This window comes from Platichthys flesus, chromosome 11, assembly GCF_949316205.1.
Source record: "Platichthys flesus chromosome 11, fPlaFle2.1, whole genome shotgun sequence".
Classification (NCBI taxonomy): Eukaryota; Metazoa; Chordata; class Actinopteri; order Pleuronectiformes; family Pleuronectidae; genus Platichthys; species Platichthys flesus.
Genome location: NC_084955.1, coordinates 4,240,955 through 4,263,132, shown reverse-complemented (window position 1 = coordinate 4,263,132; position 22,178 = coordinate 4,240,955). Strand labels below are relative to the sequence as shown.

Here is a 22,178-nt window from a genome sequence, read left to right as displayed (position 1 = left end):
GCTGTGTGTCACTGCTGATCTATCCCAGGCAGCAGGATGCTGACACACATGAAAATATGACAAAAACAACAAACAGTCCTTTTTGGCCAAGCAGCACAGTACAATCATCATAAGCATTTTCTGACCAATAGACGCCACACACAGACACACCCTGCGTGAGTTTAATGTGACGCCTCATTTCAGTTGGTGGGCTTCAACGGCAAAGGTGTAAGAAATAGAGTAAGAGAAAGGTTTCGTGACAGAGATTTTCCCTTTCGGTTGGCATGGCACCATTTGGCTGAGCAGCAATTAAAGGGGGAAAGCTCCCCACATACACATCCACAGGTTTTACTAACCAACGGTCAACTTTCCATGAGCGTTTTCACCTGACACTGACGTCTGTGCAAGGCTGACCTCTGTATAAATTCAGCACTGTGTGTTTGTAGTAGTAGTGGCCAGAGTGGGTTCCAGTAAAAGAACAAGTCACTGCAGTGAGAGATGGAAAATAACGATTTTAATGGCAGCAATAAACTTATAACCGTCGTCATATTTACAAGGCAAGTATTGTAGGAGACACAATTTCATTAACAACGTTAGCATCGGGTCAAGGACTGACATATGTAACACATTGTATGATCCCGGGTCAGAATATAAACTTTTTAATGCCAGCAGCAAAGCTCATGACATTCACATTGGCTGTATGTTGTTTAGTATGCGCTGGCAAAATGTTAACATGCTTTCACGCTGTACTAACTAGTGTGGCTGTATGCTCTGCAGGCCATGTTCATATTTGATATTAATGTCAGGTAGGTGCCCATCTAATGTCAGATGTGAACTGAATGTTTAGCGAGCAGGGACATCAGCTGATAGTTCATACATATTCAAATCCACAGAGGAGACTGAGACATTACATTACTGACGAACAAATATAGAATCAGTAACTACAAAATAAGTTGTTGTTATTTTCTTGATACTAAACAGAAATTCAACAAGAAAGAAAAGTACAAGTTCTTGGCCCCACACTCACAACATAAAGTACACCCACTTCTATTTGTTGTAGGCTAATTGCTTCTCTCAAGGGCACTTTGCTGCCCTCTTTATCAACACATTTCAACCTGTGACTGGCAGCCAACACTCTTGTATGGCCAGCAGCTATCCACAGCTCAGGAAGCTAACATGAGTTTTCTTCTTTGAAAGTGTGCGTGTGATGGGAAAACCCAACCTGCTGGATAACTTACACGTTAAACAGGCACAAACAATTAAATACTATATATGCCACTTATGGCATTTTTATTTACAGCCAATATTGACTCCACGTATCTTTCATTCATTCATTCATTTATTCACAAATGTGTGTTACAAACCACTTCCACCAAGAGTTCTCACTTCAGACCTCACACATACTGTTTGTCATTCATAAATATAGCTGCACTCTATGTCTATATTTGGCTAAACGGTATTGTGGCAAAGGAAGCCTTCATTCACTGACTGCATTTGAAAGAAAACATGAACATGATCATGGTGTTTAATCTCGTCTGGCGCTGCTGTTTCACATCGCAATTAGAGTTCTGAATAATTCAATAATGTTTAATTTGATTCAGCCTAAAGGATAAAGCTGGAATTTAAATTACCCTTAGACAAGACAATCAAGCCTGCCAAAAATAACAGTTTAATTGGCAGACTGAACGTGGCCTCAGTTAATTTAGGGGTTATTTTAAGCCCCAAGGGGCATAGGACACGGCCTTACAGGACACACTCCAGAGAGGGGCACTTCCCCCCTGAGGCAGTCCAGCAACATCGGCATCAGCTGTTAGTACAAATTGCATTAGAGGAAAGTGGGAAGACGGCCAAGCCTTTACCATCCAGCCAGAAATTTAGAACAATGAGACAGCAGTGAGTAACGTTAGACGAAGCAGACTGACTGATTGACTACAACTGGATTTAGACCCATTTGGAAAATACTTCTGATATTAAATTCAATGCGATTTTGTATTTTTAAGTCTCAAAGTGGCTCTGCTATCGTAATTAATACCAATTTAATCTAGAGAGAAACAAATATGACCAGAGAGGATACAGATGGTATATCTTTTTGCCTCTATACTGTCGCCTCCTATCAGATTAAAACTAATTTTAATTTTTAAATCTTGTTCTGCCTTCAGAGAAGAGCCAGCCCTATAAATTATGTTAAGCTAACTATAGCTGGCAGTTCAGTGCATCTGTAACCACGAATGCATTAGCCACATTATTGCAGTGAAAATGCTTAAATGACAATGATTCTTATTTTTACCATGTTATCATATCGGTTTTGAGTGATAGCATGCTAACAGTAGCTAATTTGCACCAAAACTATTATAATATCTTCAAATAAATCTACATTTTGTTCTGATGAGGATGGTGATGAAAACTCAGGTTGGAAACATTGACATGACATGACAGGCAATCCTTCAAATGGTTGACAAGGCATTTCAATGTAAACCATGAATGTCAACCTAGTGACGGCGCTATTCAGTCGGATAGATTCCTCCTCTGGTGATCATGAATGAACAAAGTAGGTACAAAATGAATGTACAAAAACTCATCCATGAAATAGTTCTTGAGAAATATTTTATCTGGGCCAAATTCCATCCCTACAGCCACACTACTTTCATGGCAAATACCATGATTTAATATTTCAGTATCAAAGTTGCAAACACAATGATGTCACACAAAGTAAGTGTTGCCAAGTAATGACAGCCTCTTAAATACAGTTGACGATGACATTTCAAGGAAATCAAGAAACACCATTTGTACCAATGAGGGGAGCTGTCACGTAAAAGTAAAAATTGACTGACGGCTTTGAAATAGGGAAGGATCCACAAGTCAAAATTGTATCATCTACTTTGAATGCATGAGTGATTGCACAGGCAAATGATGTCTTTGTATGGCAGCATGTGGAAGATAATCTTTGACGGCATTGTAACGTCCAGTAAAGGTTTTACATCATATTAAAATGTTGTGGCCTGTCTGGAGGCGGTCGCCATCTAGATGCGAGGGTGACTCCAGTCCTCACACTCGTCAGACGGATCCATGAGATCCTAATGGACAAAGATGAGTAGGACGGTGTGCTTACATTCAGCAAAGGTAAAGATAAGTTTCTCCCAACACAGAGACATTTGTACTGCTGGGTACCTTGAGAATGTTTACTAACCAAGTTCTTTGCACCATCTACCCCTGCAGATACATCATCAAACACACAAGATATACAACCACACTGCATACATCCTATTATGGTGTCTACGTACAGTAAGAATGTGGTTCATGCGTGTCTTCAAGTCTTCTGACAGCTTCCCATGCTCAACAGGATTGTTGTGTGTCATGGTTGGAGGAAAGGAGGTGCAACAAAGTCAGACAGCTCGCTTATTGGCTGTGTCATCAGCGTGCCTTAATAAGGAGAGCAGGACCTCAGAGGACCTCAGACGATTGTCGAGGAAGGAATACAGAAGAACGTCTGGAAAATAAACACCTGCCACGCAGCCAGCTCCTGCTTCACATTACCTCCTGGTACTGCAGCAGCACTAAAAACACACACAGAAGCTGCTCTCAGACATGTTCTGCACTCCACATAATCTACTGACATTATCTGGATTGGCTGTATGTGACAACGCCAATGTCTGGGTTCGTTTTCTCCTGCCAGCCCCCAAGTAAAATCTCTCCATTGGCAAGTGGGTGTGTTGGTGACATTTCTAAAAGAACACGAAACTAAATGAATACAAATTTCTCTGTGTTAAAAAGAGGTGCCATGAAAGGCAATCTCAGGAGAAAGTTCAGAACCCATTGTGCTGGCATTTCTCTGGGATCTTCACTATTCCTTCTCTGGCATCTTCACTATTCTTCTGAATACATGTCAGAAACTCACTTTCCTATCAGTCTTTCCACAAAGTTTGTGCCAAAGCCCTTTGAAAAGGTTCCTGTTTGACCTGAAAACAGTGCATAGTTGCAGCTCCAAATCAATTATACACAATGAAAACACCAGTAGAAGCTCATGGTGCAGTCGCTGTATTTGCCAATAGCTGTGTTTGCTTTCAGTCATTACATCATTGTACTAACAGGTGTAAGAACTGCAAACGCAAAGCAGCATTTAAAATAAGATGAGAAATAGAACAACAACCAAAGCCGATATTTCTACAGAAACTCAGCACAAGCCGAGTAGCCGGGTTCTCACAGGAAGACAGAAAAAAAGAAAAGCGAAAACTGGGGCAATATTTATAGAGGAGCTCTCCCTCTTCCTGATCTGTTGGAACGGAACAGATGAAACTTGCAGCAGTAAAACCATGAAGGCAAAACTGAAAGAATATCAACATTTGAGACATGGGAATGAAACTCTTCTCCAGTCTGAAATGAGAGCACCTTGAGGAGGCTGCTGACACCTGACAAGAACAAAGACAAAACATAAAGTTTGCAGAAAGATGAGCTGGGATTCACTGTCTTTGGTTGTGGATTATCTTTCCTCAACTTCCTCTTCACATCTCTCTTTCTTCGGGTAATTTCCGGACTAAAGGAATGTTCCCAAAAAGAGGATAGCATGCAAGTTAATCCAGCGGTGGCACGCTGGGCTGCACACTTGAGGAGATAAAGGGATCAAATGAGATGAATATTTGAGAAGAAGTCTCTGATCTGTTTTATTGAAATCCACTGTTGTTCCGCAGCATCTGTCAATACCCTCTGTTGTGACTGGATACAGGAAAACAATCAGCGCAGCCGTCACACTTAAACTTACTGCCCCCCCTCTTCTGCTTAGTTTTCTTCAAGGTCGAAGTTCAGCAGAATGGGTTTGTTGCTGCGGTCACATATCAAAGTGAAGCACTCCTGCAAATCCACTGGACCCTTGCAACACACACACACACACACACACACACAAACGCAAACACTGCAGACAAGCAGCGTGGAAGAGTGAGAGTGAACATGTGCGCCAATCAATAAAACACTCAGCAGTCAAGAGATGCAGTGTGCATGTCTGCCTCTCTGTTCCACCAATAAACACACACACACCCACAGGGGCCGGCTGATGAAAGGCACAGCGAGGTGCATGCGCAAACAGTCACAATTTTGCACCTCTGCAGAGTCAACAACCTCTAAAGGGTGTGAATAGAAAACACCCACACGCAGAGATAACTCTTCAATCATCACATGTAGCCTCTCTGTAGTTATCATCACTGTCATGTGAATGCAGGCACCCACCTTTATACTTCTCTCTGACGTTCTCATAAGCCTGGATGAAGTCCTGCTCCTCGGCGTTCGGAGGCAGGTAGGCGGGCTCGTACATGGCCATGCCGGCGCTTTCACCCTCTTCTTCTTCTTCTCCTCCTCCTCCTCCTCTCAGCCTTCTTCCTTCTAGGTCAAGCTTTTCCCTCTGTGTGTTTGGATGTGTGTGTGAGGCAGCCTCTGCTGTCCTCTGTCTGCTCTCTGTCAGCTGTGTGTGAACCCCTCATACACAGCACCCAACTTCATTCCACAGCCCAGCGCCACACCCCCCCTCCTCTCGTCCATAGCCTCCCATAGCCTTGCTCAGACATCCTAATATAAACGTCAGGTCCCTCCTCTTAAAGATACAGACTGGAGCAGCAGGCACACGCTCACAGTGTGAATGCTCATCAAGCTCAAGCGCAGCAGCAGCAGCCATGAGAGCAGAGCAGCAGCATGAGGCGCTCTGGAAACAGTTCAGCTCAGTTCAGCTACAAGGCCACGGAAACACATGACATACTTCTCTTACTGCCAACACAAATATCAAATAAGTCTTTTGAGTGGAATCACATTAAATGATGAAAATGACATTGTGTTTGTTAATTCAACATCAGATCATCTATAAACAAAGATGGTTCAATTAATTATGACACTTTAAAATAGCATGAAAGTTGTGATAACAGCCACAACTAGGCCTATCACGATACAAATTTCAGTTGAACAATATAGTGTCCCAGAAATAATGGCAAAAATATTTTAGTTTTGACAGAACTTTTTGTCTCAGTATCCGGAGTTCAATCCATGTATGTGCAAAGTCTTTTTCAGTCTCCAACCGAAATGCATCAGCTATTATTGATTTCACTTATCTGCAATCACAAGCATTTAGGTGTTAAGATTTGCCAAAATATCACAAATGGTGAAAAAATCGTCTGATGTCGTTTCTCACTCATTGCTAGTCGAACTGTAAATGGTGCCTGGGCCTTACCTGAATATCTGCCGTCTTAGCCTGAATATATATCTAAAAGTCTGAAAAAACTGCATACTGCTCACAGATATCAAGAATGAGGATCTTTAGGGGAACACATGTTTGCTTTGACTTGTACACCCCTTAATGTTTTTGTATGCTGCACAACTCACTACTTGCGGAGCTAACTTTGTGTACTTTGATAGACTGCGTGTGTTTTATCTGGATACTCCGGCTTCGTCTCACAGTGCAAACCCATGCAGCTGGAGTGGCACATGAGCAGTGTGAGTTATCAAAAGGTGAAAGATGTCAATCCACATGGCAATGATGGGAAACTTGTATGACCAGTTACAACTTTTAAAGTTTAGTAACATGTTCATGCTCGTAAGCATGCCCAGATTATATTAATGCACAGACTCCTGAAAATGCCCACTGTAGGCTAGGGATGCACGATTATGGCCAAAATCATAATCATGATTATTTTGATCAATATTGAGATCACGATTATTAGTCACGTTTAAATGAACAAGAACACTTCCATGTTGTGCTACATTCCAGCTAATTCACACCTTTTTGCATCAAAATAAAACTTATATGGTTCGTTTTCACCTGAAATTTATCTATCTAAAAATAAATATGCCATCACAGAATTCAACCAAATGAAAACAATTCAGGCCTATTCAGAAAAGGAGATAACAAGGTGTTAGGCCGCCTGTAGGCTATCACGTCATGTGAACAAGTTTTTCACCCCCCAACACATCATGTTTCTGAAAAACATAAGCTGCAGAATCCCCACAACTCCTGATTACTCCCTTTTTCCTTATTATTTCAAAGATACGGTAGCTTTATTAGTCACTATGTCTTCATGTAATCACATTTGAAAAGGAAGCTGCCAGTTGCTAGAGGACGTAATCTCATAACAAAGAACATGTCCTCCCTGTTTGTGCTGCGGAAACACACTCCAGCTGGTGGCTGTTGTGTGTCAGCCAGTTTACTGCGAAAGTTGATGTCTGCAGCACAATAACTATATTGAAAAGGAGGTTGCAGTGTAGATACATTGTATGCCCTTGTCATTGACTGGGAACATCAAGTGTTGACCACTGAATATTCCAAGACCTGACAGCTGAGGACAGCAACATAGAAACATTTGAGTTAAGTTTCAGCCACATGTGCCAAGACATCACCGGTCATTTTGATTTAATGCAATTGCTGCATTGTGGTGACAAATTATGATAGATTCACACAAGCTACTTGACTAATACCAGGATACTGCATCTTGCTATCAATAGATCAAGCCAGATTGGAATGTAAAACATTTTCAGGAGCTTTTTGACTACATAAAGCAGCACAATTTATGATGCTGGTGCACACACGAGTCAGTTATGGCACAATAATGGAGATGTGATGTAGGAAAAGGAAATTGCCTTCAGCATGGCCTGTCATACATTTCCTTGGCAGAGGCCAAGCTCACATCAGCCAGGGCACTTTCCTGAGAGGAAACACAATAAGTCTACTCCAAACTCTCTGCTGCTGCACATGTGTGTGTGTCGATATCTTTATACTAGGACATTTTACTCTTAGAGTTACACACTGTATGTCTAGCATGTTTTTCTAATAGTGAAGTAAAGACACAGTTGTTATTTATATTCTTCCTCATACTTTCCAATCAAAGTTAGCCATTTCCATTTTAGTCTAGTTACTATACATAATGACATGCTGTATAATGAAATAATCAGAAAATTGATAGGAAGGGAAGTAATTAAGGATTCTTTAAATATGAATTGTTAAACATGAAAAATGTAATGAAATGACATTATTCAGGATTGAAATGTGCACACAGTGCGTCCTGAATAAGAGGATGTGGATAAAGGATTTGTCAAAAGCCCAAAGTATCCTACACAAAGATCCACTGGGCAGCAAATGTGCTTTAAAGGTTCAGTGTGTATAATTTAGTGACATCTAGTGGTAAAGTTGCATGTCGCAGCTGAATACCCCTCACCTAACCCCCTCTTCCAAACATGAAAGAGAACCTGTGGTAGCCTTGTGTTGTCAAACACAACTCAAAGGGTGTTTAGTTTGAAGACATGGCAGCCTCCATAGAGAGGACCTGCTATGTATTTAAATATAAGGTATTTAAATAGAAAGGGCCAATACTAGGGTAAAGAAAATAAAAATGTGTATAATTTAGATGAAACACACTAGTGAAAACATCACTAGCATTATTTTATATTCAACTTCTGCCAATAGATCCCTTCAGCTTCACACAGGACCTTTAAAAGCCAAGAGTACATAGATGGATAAATATGCAGTGACCATGACCTCCTCTTGAGGCAGCGTTTAACTCACTGCTGACAAACACTGTCCCTGAGAGAGGGAGCAGCACGGCAGAAGTATGACATCAGCATGTTGACTCTAGATCCTGACAGATTAAACCGCACAGAACTAGACAGAGGCCAGTGTCCAAGTTAAGTAGCACTGTGATATCAGTGTTCTACTGCTGACATGGAAACTAAGTGGAAGCTAAGTGGAGATGTTTAAGACTTACTATTTAGCAACTCTACCACTATTAACACTCACTGACACCTGAAACCACAATCACACATACACACAGTCACACACATGGTAGTGACAATCACAAGATACTTTGAAGGGTTCCATTCCCAAATAGCTTCATGATCTCGGTTTATTTTGTGAAGCTGTGACTTTACAAAGCCTTGTGAACACATGAAAAGTGTGACTCTGACAAAAGTTGAGGACAGAAGGAAAAGCAGTATGTGAAATTGTGAGTGTTTGTGTGTGAATGTGTGTATATGGACCTTTTCCAGAATTTATCTAACTCAACATGTTCATGTAGGGGCTCAGGACTCCTGCACATATTCTTCAGCATACACACACACAGACACACACACACAATTTCCACGATCGAAGGCCAAAAGTGTTGGTGCATGTTCCAGTGTGTGAACTCCTCAACATGCATGTATATGCACTCTCAAGTATAAATGATGGTCCAAGGGGATAACACAACAAACAAAGAAATTAAAGACGTCCTCTGCATTCCACACAGGAAATGATGTTGGTATAAAGCGTAAACGTAAAGTTTTATAGTCTTGCTAAACCAGTAAATGAGGATCATCAATTTATCCATTATATTATTATACACTGTTAAGGTTGTAAAGCATGAGCCTTTAAAAAAAAATTGGGATAGTAAAATACTTTATAGCATGTTTAATCTTTAAACAGGTACATCACAAAATGTTTCTCATTTATTGCCATCCCCACTGGTTAAAGAATATATTCATCCGTCCAGGAGACACACTACAGCACCACCCTTCTGTTTGATAAACTGGCAGAGGCCAACTCACGAGAGAGGCGACGCTTCATCTTTAAGATTATGAATCTTTGTCACACCACTCTGTAGCGACAATGTGACCCCAGTTCTCACAAATCACAGCAGATCCTTCATATTCAAGTGCCAGGGGGATTACTGAAGAACAGCTCACTGCTGATGGAAAAGACCAAGGAGGAAACAAACAAAGGCAAGTGTGCACAAACATAAACACACAATGGCCAACAGCTAGGCTGACAATGACAATACTGTGACAGCTGCTATGGTAGGAGACTAATTTCACCCGGTCTCTCCCTTGTCTGGATTTTGATGAAACGGAAACTATTTTGTCAGAAGTTTATTCTTTCTATTTCCATCTTGTACACTCCATCATCCCTAACAGATTTATTCTGTGTCGCTGTCTGTCGCAGAAAGACTATGATCACTATGAGCACAGCGATTGAATTGTGCATGAAGTCCAGGGACCCCTCCTCTAAGGCACACGTACAGTAAAGGCACAAGTGAAGGAACGCAATGTGTACGCAACCACTGTTCCCATAAGACCAGAAGGCAGCGTGTGATCTTCTCTGTCGACATTCTCAATGTGTCGCATGCAAATGTTTAGCAATTCCATAAAGAAACTTTCCCTGTTAGTGTGTCATCTGTATTTTAGGCGCTTGAGTCAATCAGCCAGGGCTGGTGCCGACTGACTGGTGTTGCAGTATATTGCAATCACTGGGCAATGCTGCTGAAATAACAGTAAAATCATGAGTGAGAGACATGCATAGAAACACACAGACATAAAAACCTGGCGCCCTCCTCTGGATTTCCACAACACAACCGTATGTGATGCAGTTACTCTGCTGCTGCTTGTGTGTATCACAGACTGTATATAAAAGGTATATGTATCTGCTCACACTCACACCACATGTGTCATTCTAGCTCATTTACAGAATTTAAAACTGATGGCGAGGGTTCATCGAGTCCCTGATGCACCGTGTAGAGGGCAAGGGCATAAAGGTCACATCTGGAAATAAAGATGTTCTGTCCGAGGCACTGCCTCAATGAGCGTAAAAAATATTGTCTGCTGAAATAAGGCCAAGCACTGAAACGCAAGTGGCACAAGGAGTACACTATGTAGTCAATGCCATTTGAGACGTGTGTGGGAAATGAGACAGATTTTCCAAAAGCTGTGATGACTCTCCCCCATGAGAACTTCCAGCACACCAGCACTTTCATAAAGGATGCCATCTGCTGGGCAAGTGGATTACTGCTGATGGCTGTATTCAATTATCAACATGGAGCTTGATCTATGATGAGATAACATTTAATAAGCTGCTATAATGCTCCTGAGACTGCAGCAGAGAGTCAAGAATAGGTGTAGGTAAGAATTTGTAGAGAAATCACACAGAACCCTGACTCCATCTTGATGAATATGATTAGGAATACAGAGTATAATTTAATAAAATGCCAGTGAATTCAGCTGCAATGTCGCCATGAATATTGCTTTATTGCACCGTTATGAAAGCTGTCCAATGACAAAAGACCATCCTGTGTCTGTGCACTGTGAAGTGTGTGAAGTGGCTGGAGTACATATTGAAGTGGGCTCTTCTGGCTGGAGATTATCACCTGCAAAGAGGAACCTTTTCTCTGGTTAGTTCACAGCTCTGAAGACAACGTGTGACTCAATGTTCTCATTCAGTTTGCAGCTGCACTGTTTAGATATATTGCAAATCTACAATAATCATTTCCAAATCTCAACCCACTATTTTTTTTTATTAAACATTAAAGGTCTTGAAAAAGTTGAATGTAACAGTTATTAAAAATAATAAATAATAATTTGTATTTCTAACTTGCTCATGGGTAGTTAAATTTGGACTGCATTTCTTACCAAGTATTTAAAATTAATATTTCAACTTCAATTTAGGAAATTAACTTGAAACTTAATGGGTTTTTTTCAATCATGTAAGAGTGTGATTATCGTTCCATGCAACAAGTGTGTCGTTGCTCAAAGGGTGAACCTGTTTTCTGTAATGTGCATGAAAAAACTAATTCAATTTCTATAGGGGTAGACCAAGCTCACAAGGATATGAAAACAATTTTTGACAATCAGGGCATTTCTACATTTTTATTACATTCAGAAATATAAAAGGAAACCTATGTGGCATCTGTCTTCTGATGCAGCATCGTAGCTTTCAAACCTCTGCCACAGGAGCCTGTCTAAGCCAGCAGTTCAAACAGTGTGTGAGTGGGAGGCAGCCGATGGACAGGAGAGGAGGGGACGTCTCTGAAATGTAAACATTGAGGTGCTTTATGGATTTACTTGTAGAAAAGATTTAAAAAAGATTTTCAGATTCCCACTCTCAAGGGGTCGCTGCTGGCCCACCTATGATTAAGGGTGCTAACTAAATGGAGACTCTCCGGAGGCATTGAACCTGAAAGGTCCTGGACGGTTTGAAACACTGGGTGGCTTTGTTCAAACCACAAATGTAGATTGTTCTAATAATTTAAGTAATAAAGCAGACCATAAAACCTGCATTTATGTATTTCATAGAACAGCAGTCATATAATTTGGTTTAGCGTACAGCTCCAAAAACACATTTAAGTGCAGTTTTCCTCTTGAAACTGTTTGTGATTATTAGGCCAATAGTGAATTCAAAGGTAAACTAAAGTTTGTGTGTGTTATGCCCAAACTTTCAGTCACTACATTGTATCATAAAACTGTAGCTTGAAAAGTGTGATTAAGACAATGTTATAATGTCACAGCTTACTCAGCTAGGTTTCTGGAAAATATTTCTGGAGATCTTTCACTTTAATATTGCTGTGTCCCTAAAGTGAAGGTGAATATTCGACCACAGGGGGGCAGGTTGGAGCATCTGATCTTATAATGAGTTATGTTGCAGACCAGAGGACACTTCACATTCCCTCTGACCAGGATCAGGGTTGACCTCTGACCTGTTCTTGTACCAACCCCAAAGCCATACAGTGGCCAGTATTTCCTCTGTATTGCCAGTCAGACAGCTGACTGACTTGAGAGCTTTTACTGATCCACTGGATCCAGCAGCCAAAAGGACTATTATATACCGTCTTTATTGCCTAAATATGTTTCACTTTCTATTAAGGCCTGTGGATAAGATGATCTGAGAGTCTCATTATAGTTCCAGTTTCTACTCACCTGCTATTGTCACAGTTTGAGGTAATAGATCCCGTGGTATTTAACTAAGGCCCTCGTTTAACATCAAGTCTCAATCAAGCTCTCATCTCATTTGAACAGCCTGTTCCCACAGGTAATTAGAACAGTGTCTAATTTCCTGTTTGAAGATCATTAGAAAGATAGATGTATATTAATAACTAATTCAGATCTATAATCTATAATCTATATATCTATAAAGTTGAGAGGGGTCATCATGTATCAGATACACTAGCTTACAAGACACCAAAAAGAACACCTGACCTGTTCAAGTCGAGACACACACACCTCTGCCAGGTCACAGACTCACAGAGTTATATTGGCAAATATTGTGAACCGTTTTGCTGCGTTTTTACAGTTTCTTAAAAAGAGAATGGGATTAGTCCATGAATATAGCCAAAGCAACTTTGTGAGGCTCCATTAAAGCTAAATAACAACTTCATATTCCAATGTTTTCTAAGTAGCAACTTTGGGCTTAGCAAGTACGTTTGCCACTTTACACTTTCCTTTCTACAGTTAAGCATTGCCCCAGCTGCCACACTACGCTAAATGAGACTGATAGGCCACAGCATGGCTTTGTTGAGCTGTTTAAGACTGAGTGATGCTTTGAACAAATGCCAACTTGTAGGGAAGTATTCACAATCACAAGCCACCTGCATTGTGTGTGACCCAACTCCCCCCCTCACACCCCCCACATCAGTCTCCTTCCGTCTGGGAAACGATTCCGGAGCCCCTAGCTCCACCAGATTTCAGAGCAGCTTCATCCACCCGGCTGTCAGGATGCTGAACTCTCTGCCCTCGCCCTCATGGACTGTACCATTCTCCGACCCGAGCAACCACCATCAACCACTAAATCACTAAACCATTAAACTACACCAATAAAACCTGTACCCCCCTCCACCTTCAGATAACAAGAACTGTACCATCCCACACATCCCCACCCACTCACCTCCACCTCTAGCAGTAAAGACTCACCCATCATCCCCCCCACCCATCTATATCACAAGCCAACCCACCTCTTACCTCCAAATAACTGTTACTGAATCTACCTGAACTCCTTTTCAATTCGAACATGCACCTTTTGGTTGCAGTAAATGTTGCCTACAAACAATAACTGATACTATCTTAAACTGCTGTTTTACTTCATTCTGTGGATGTACCTTACTTTCCATTAAGTATTTTTGCACTTGTTAGATTTTACACTTTCGATGATCACATCTTACAACAGAGACTAGAACAGTTAATCGCAATCAAAGGAACCGCCCTCAGCTAGTTTAAAAAAAGGAGGCATTTTGCATTCTTCAGTTCGACAGATATACAACATTTAGAACTACGACTTTACAACTCTGGAAATGGTACCTTCTGAGGAGCATGTGAATGCACAATAAACCAGTCTTGGACATAACCAGAGAACCAGAGAGCTGCCTCGACCACACGTTGGGTGGCTCACAAACACTGTGTAACCCTCGAGCCCATGCTCATCATATACAGTCAGACAGTAAGTCAGTCAGCAGAGCGGACAACAAAAGCTCAGCCTCATCCATCGGTGCTGACACAGCCCGACATGGCCTTCTGCAGGATGGAGGACAAGAAATAGAGGATGTGGACACAGGCCTATTGTAGGTGCTAAAGTTATCCAGACTTCCTCTTAGCCCGGCAGGAGCACAGCGTTCCAAAACAAACATGATCAAAGACTGGCTGGGCAGAAATTGGCACGATGAAAATTAGCACATTACTTCATTGTGGTGGGAGAACTGTACATCTTATTTCTGTGAAACAATGACAAAGAAGTCATACTGCTATTAAACTTTTGAATTTTTTAGATGACCTCATAATGAAACACATTTTTCAAAGAAATGTAATGTGGTTTCTATATTCATAACCCCTGTTACTGGCTGTACTGCACTGAACTGTAATGGTGACTTTTAATTAACTTTGTTATTACACAGACATATGTGTACATGCCATATGATTTAGGCCCCTTAAAGGGAATTCAAGATTTCAAATTAGCAACGAGTCATCATGTAAGAGAGGTAAAGATAATTCACTTTACATGAAGCCTTCTCTGGATTCTTTACTGTGTAAAAGCATCTAACACTTGGCTACAGGCAAACCGCACATCACAGAGATGGCCCTGTGCGCCCATAGTGTAAATAAATAATGTGCTCCCAGCATCCCTGCAGTGGATTGGACAGGATCCCAGCCTATTGTTCCAGAAAAAGAAACCACACCTCGCACATGGAAAACTGTTTCTGCTGCTGTCCTTGTCTTTATGTATATATCCTCTACAGATGGCAAAACCAATCATCAGTCTGCAACGTAGAAAGAAGTACCTTACGCATGTATGTACAAAACAATACTCTTGGTTTCCTATTTTCCCACCTACAGTATCACTTACAAGGTTAATTGTTCCTCAGTGACCTGACATTTAAAGCTGCAGAGTGCAGGTCAAGGCAGTTTAAAATGCATAGTAAGACTAAAGCAGACAGGAGCATCCCACCTGACCTTCAACATTAATACTGTTCTCAACCAATCCCACTATCACACAAAGAACTCCACTCATTTACATGGTTTTATAATATCTAACATCTCAAAACACAGGAACTTCTTGTTGCTATTTTAAAAACAAGCACACACCTAAAAACAATTGTACTAATACAGATGTGTGACCAGTTCAGATGTCAGTATCTTAAATACCAACCGAAGTCATGTAGTTTGCCAAGTTCTACCAAGAAGGCAAACAAGAACATTCCCCTAACATAAAAATGGCGCCGACATAACTAGTAAATGTATTTTCAGTGGCTTTTCATTGATGAGTTGCCATTATGAAATATTTGTTTCCCTCTCTGCTGATGAAGGTTCTTATTTCAAAGGAATGAACCGTCAACAACACAACACCTCACTTAACACCCACTGCTAGTGCATACACATGATCTATAAACCACTCTACATTATTGCTCACATTTCTCAGCTGTCTCTGTGGGTTATTATCGCTCTTTTAAGATAAGTTGCAATTTTTCAAAGACCTCTTTTGATTTAAAGGCTCATGTCGGCCGCAGCTGTGACCACGGAGATGTTTATCTCTCTCTGTTTGGCCTGGTCACCCCAGATCCCTAGACTGAATATAAAGATGTACAACATGGCTGCCCCCCCTTGAGTGAAGCCAAAGTGTCTTGGTTGCCAACTGGTGGCTGGCTGAAGCATAGGTCGTAAATCCTGCCTCCTCTATATTTAATAATGTGAGATAAGCCAAACTGAAAAAGTCAAAGAACGTGTAAATTGTGCTCAAAGATGGTTTCTGTCATTTTAGGTTGTTCATATCACACTGATCACACATATTTCCAGTAAGTTTGGCTTTAAATAGGTTTGTTATTTGATTCTATATAAAACGAGGTAATACATCATGATTGACACCGACTAACGATTGGTCAAATGAGTGTATCGGCGGGATCTCACTACCGCAGTTCCATCACCTGATTGCTACTGTGGCGCAGACTCTGGCTCTGAATGTGCAAGATGGTAGCACTCATTTTTTTGTTATTTGGCTTTAAGTCCAGATAGTGGGAGAACGATGCAATGTTGTATCGCAAACAATCATTCTAATGGAATCACTGTGATCAGTGAATCTGCTCATGGTGTCGAAGTAAATGTTACACATTGAGTCGAACGTTTACATGCAGATTTGTGGAATTGACGGTATTCCATCTTAAAATGCTAAATTTGATGAGAGGATAGTCAGGAAGAACTATTTATTTCATCCTAACCTCCTTCACTTCAACACAAATAAACAATTAATCTGCCAAAAGATTCATCTTTGCAAATGTCTTTCTTCAGGAACCTATTTTTGTTTTTTTAACTACACTAATGAGCTTGCTACATGACAGTTAGCGGCTAAAACAGCTTTTCTTTTCCTTCTACAGGAACTTCTCAAGACAACTTGGAAGGTGCGAGCTAACAGTAGAGAATTGTGACTGATGCTAGCTTGTTCCCACCATGCTACCATTTAGCTTGCCAGCTACAATCTCGATATCCTCTTGCCTCGATCATTGGCTCAAAGGACAAAATTTAAAATGATGAATGATTGGAGCAGCGCAGCTCGAGTTGGCTACCTGAACTAGCCCACAGGGGTCGCTCCATTTATTATCCATTCATTCAGGTATATAATTATTCATTCCTGCATTTATTTATTCATCTCTACTTTAATTTTGTGTCCCTCATACTTTTGTACTAACACTTACAATACGTGTTGTCAAGCCTAGACAGTGAGATCGAGTTGTACTACACACAACAAGTGACACCTTCAACCACTGGGGGTCAAATATTAGTCGCTTATAGATACGGTTAAAACAAGTTTATTTATCCTACCTGCAATACGAATCACAGCCCTCTCTGCTGGATCCAGGACGTCCCCTGAGGCCGACTTAGAGCGTTTGACCCTCTGGTGTTTGGACAGGTTCCAGGGCAGGGTGTCTCCAGGACAGGGGGCGCCGCTGCTCCTCTCTCCGTAGTTTTCCTCCTGTGGGGTTTGATCCCTGCGTCTATCTTTATGGGACGCCATCATCTACCTATACCGGAGTGATAAAAGGGCAGTGTGTTTGATAACCATAATAATCATAATCATAGAGAGCTTCTTGGTAACAATGATTCATTGGTGCTATTCAGGGAGGGGCATAATTAAACGACGATCGATTAATTGATTATTAAGAATTTCGTCGATGAAATAATTTTTTCATCAAGAAATTCACTAATTACACATTTGACCACGGGGGGCAGTGTTTGAAAAAAACGCCACAGGCCTACTTAGTTACCTGCGACTGGCTGCGAGTTACCATGTATTTCCATTTCCAAAGTAAACATGAAGAGGTCATGGCGAAGGGTAGAGTGGGACCCTTTTGAGTTAAAAAAAAATTACTTGGTTCACTGCCAACACTGCAAAGCTATCCCCGAGACTGGGGGAGACAAGGAGCCTGCGTTGTCTGACACGGTCGAGGGGAGCGCAAACACTGGAGCCGCGGCCAGGCTAGCCAAGTTGGCATGGAGCTACCTGTGTATCACAGGGCCGTCAGTCACCTCAGAGCGAGTTTTTTCGGCGGCTGGCTCATCAGGCTGCGTTCGCGTCGGACCCCAGCACATGTTAACATGCTCATCTTTCTCAACACAAACCCGTAGGCTGGTGCTGAGGTTGTATGAGAGTTACTGGTTATTTTTATGAAGATTTCTCAACTCGGTGCCTTGTTTGATAGTTTTGAGTTACATTTGGCAAAACCTGTCAGACCTAAGTATTATAGCTGTCAGCGCCGCTGCTTAAGAGTACGGCAGCGCATATTTTGTTCATCTTGTAATAAAGATCTCAATGAGGAAACACGTTTTGTTTTTTCCCTTCTTTTTATTATAGCCTATAAATAGTGAATTTTTGAACTTGAAAATATGAATGATTAATCGAAAATCATTCAGTCATTAATTCTCCCGACGATCGATGAAGACTATTTAATCAAACGCACATTCCTAGTGCTATTGTAGAGTATTTTCTGTAAAAAATATATTTCTAAACTATTGATAAAGCTTAGTTTGAAAACCCTTAGAACAAGAGCAGCACCCAACTTATAGTCCTGGTTATGATATTGGAAGGTACAGTCATTGCTCACAAGTTGTCCAAGGCTTCTTAAAGTACACAAAATGCTTTAACGCCACACTTATGGGTTTGTGAACCAAGCAGATTCAGCTCAGCTGTTACTGTGTCAGCTTCTTCTTTCATGTCATGTGACCTCACTCCTCTAATGTTTAACTAACACTACCTGCACAGCAAGATAAAACTTATAAAAGGGCTTGGTGTTAGAGAGTGCCATAAAATGCAAAATACAGGGCACAGACACACTTTGTGTATACTTTTAGAGATCAGATCAGTAGGCATCTACTGGTCTCCATGACCACAAAAACAGAACTGAATGGACCTTAACCTGCTCATGCAAAATAGTGAGATGAAGAAACATTCCTAACTATCGGTAAGCTATACACTGAAAGAAACATTTTGCAGCAGCTATACAGACTCCAACCACATAATCAGTCAAAGAAAATAATGTGTTTGTAATATGACAAGCAGTATTCTGTATTATGATTATCATTGGGCAAAACTGATCTTTGTTAAACTATGCAGATCTCCCCTCAACAAGAAAAACAATATCTGCAAAATCCCTCAGTGTTGATTTTGTTTTGAGTATTTGTTCAATCTCTGACTTTCGCATTGAGGTTAAATATTTACCAGTCATGTGCAGCATTATAGAGTAATAAAGCTGCTTATCAATCATCTTTATTAAGGAAAAATAATACAACTCACTCCACATCATATCATACTTTCTCTATGCCCCATTAATATTTAATATGTTTGCAATTAAAACCCAACAGTTGGCGATGTAATAATAGCATTTAAAAGGTGTGTGTTGAGACAAGGCCAAACACAACCAAAGGTAAGATACACACCTTAGTGGCTGGTCCAGTGAAAACACAACCTTCACTAATTAACCTGTGCTCCGCCAACACACGGTGGTTGAATGAGTCACTATCAGCAGCACTCCTAAACACTGTGTGTCTGGTAAAGAACAGTGAAGTGGTGTTTCCTGAGAGACTTGCTGATCCGACACTGTCCTTCACTTCGAGGCATGGCGCAAATCTCTTTACTTTCTGTCAACATGAATATTAATGAGAGCTGAATGACCTGGATAAAGACATATCTCTGTAAGTATTTTATGACTGAGACACACCTAATGAAAGGACTAATACACTGCTCAGCGAGCTTGGTTGCATGCATGCTGTTGGTTGTATCATGTACATGAAGCTCCAATGTTGTCACAGCTGACCTGAGTTCAAAGTGCAGTGCTTTAAGAAGATAGCTGTGCATATGCAAATGTTGTGGCCCGTTGGGGGCGAACATTGAGATCATGATGTCATCACAGAACAGACAGACATAGATGGACGACAATATAATAAGAAGAGCGCTGCTTTAGTTAATTGATGCAAATTTTCCCATGGCATGACATTATTGTTTCTTGTCTGGACCCTTATTTACCATTGACTCCCTTTGAATGCAAAACATAAATAACAGGCTACTGCATAATATTAGACGACTTTAACTTGCTTCAGCATTAAATTAAGTGTACAATTACAGTTAATATCATGGCATGTGATCCTTTTGAGATGAGACAGATTTTCTATTCAGTGAGAAATGGCCCACCAGCTTGAGGTATGGACATAATAGATTACAGAGCACACAGCCGTGACACACAAAAATGAATGGCCTGTGTTTGATAATAATAAAAGAAGGTCTTCTAATTGCCTCATAAATATTGTACTGTGAAAGAGATCTCAATCATAGTCAAACTGCGGATCCTGACAGTATGATTTTTTTGGGTGTAAATGAAAAAAAAAGGACGGGGGGGGGGGGCTGTCGTCTGATTGGTCCCTGGGGCCAGGGTCAATTTGGTGCAATTGAACTTCGCATATTTTCCTCAAGGCTCCAAAGACTGTGTCATTTCAAATAACCGTAGACTCCTGCAACAAAGTGATCCCTGAGGAACACAACAGAAACTTGTAGGATGATTCACCGAGTAAAGCATTATAAACTACCTGTATTTCTTGAACGGTAAGGCCAAAGACAAACAAACACACAAACGCACTCGTACACGCTCGCACTCACAGTCTTACCTGACTGCTCCGTCGGATCGGTGCGTAAAAAGCCTGTCAAACAGCCATCAATTCATGAACCGCTGCTCCACTCTGCGTCTTCCAGGTTGCAGCCAACCAGGACAAATACGAGTCAACGTATGCCAGCCTGTGTGTTTGTGTGTGTGTGTGTGTGTGTGTGTGTGTGTTTGTCTCTCCGTGACAGCGAATAGCACGTGTGTGCCGGTTATAATGAAGAAGCAGCCACTCCTCTGACAGGAGGCAGGACCGTGCAGGAGACCCGCGGCGCTGGATCCGCAGTCATCTGATGTTTCTCTGCTGGACCTGCTCCCGCTTTCCCGTCCAGCGTCATGGCGACACCACTGAATTCACAGGACTCTTGAACTCTATCCGTCATGCATGTGTTAGCTGACACCCCAAGGCTGCGACATGCCGCTCCTTACCTCCATGGCTGCAGAGGACACAGGAGGAAGGCGTCCTCCACCTGCAGTGGAGACACTGACGGAACCGATCGAGAGCAATTACCGGCGCCTCTCCACCAGCAGGGTCTGGTGCTGCGGTGAAAAGCTGCATGACTCACTGCTCAGGTTCGATTAGTTCTCCTGCTGGTCCCGGGCTGAGCACTGTGGATTCTGCGGGACTCTGCAGACGTGAGAGTGTAATGAAGTGTCAAGATTTAGACTGCAATGATGATGATTGTGTTTATGATGATTTATGTGGAGACAACACATCTCGGTGGTATCACATGATGATGACATCAGGATGATCCTTCATAAAGTGTGTAGTCCTCCTGACAGACCAAACAACACAGACCAATGGACAGGGACGGAAACAAAACCTCCTCTGCAGCCCCTGAGCTGAAAGGGCGCCCCAGAGGATAGAGACAGCAACAAGCTCAGTCTCTGTCATTTCTCTTGTCATCCATGTTCATACAGTTTGCACTTTGTTTAGGATTCTAAGAGAACACAGCAGATAGGAGCAGGCTGTGGAGTCAGGGAGCTGGCTGGAACACTCCAAGGGGTGGCATGAGTGCTGAGCACAAGGAAAATGAAAAACACTGCACTGAAAACAAACGCCGGTGAGCAGCAGGGCACACAGGGGCCCTGGGCAAAAAAGGAGGAAAAACACAGTTAAGTCACCTGACCATTTACTCTGTGTTCCTCTCCACCAGACTCTCTTTCCAAATGTCAAATCCTAAAATAGATCAGTGGACAGGTGTCCCTGAGTCTGCAGCTCGCTGAATCGCCATATAATTTAGTGCTGAACAAGGGATGCTGGGACAGTTGTGAACTGCAGTTAGACCACAGGAGTCCCCCCCAAATGAGCAGACCTGACCCCCATAACCTTTTCAAGGTGAATGCGTCATTTGGGGACATCCTGAGCAAGGGAGAGGGAAGAAAAGAGAGGCAGCATCAGTCCTACTGACTTTGTTTTTATTTTTATTGACACACACTCACTGAAACACACTTTCACCTGCAACAGTCACAAGATGAACCAAGTCCAACACTGCCCTCCAGTGGAGCTAAAACAAACACCTCCTCAAATTCTGTTAAAAGTGGGATTGAGCTCAAGGGAAGTCATGGATCACTTGATCAGCTCCTCCAGACAACAGTCTTATTAAACCAATTGGAAGAAACTTTGTTTTATCCGCAAAGTCTCAGACATAACATTCTCTACATCAATAAAGATGATCGTGATCCTCAAGCACTCAACATTCTCCAGCCATCGACTTCCTCATCCAGCGGAAATACCACCTCAGGCAGCACCAGCCTTTTTCTGTTAAAAGCATCATAAGACTCTAAATTTTGGATGTCTTTCTGTGA

The 22,178-nt window shown here is 41.6% G+C and overlaps 1 long non-coding RNA gene across 1 annotated transcript; it reads right to left on the bottom strand.

The window, feature by feature from the left end:
* Positions 1 to 11,649: 11,649 nt before the first annotated feature.
* LOC133965517 (uncharacterized) lies at positions 11,650 to 21,333 on the bottom strand. Its single transcript, XR_009923872.1, has 3 exons — positions 20,377 to 21,333; positions 17,044 to 17,243; positions 11,650 to 11,775 (listed from the first exon to the last, which is right to left on the bottom strand). It is a non-coding gene; the product is annotated as an uncharacterized LOC133965517 (long non-coding RNA).
* Positions 21,334 to 22,178: the final 845 nt, after the last annotated feature.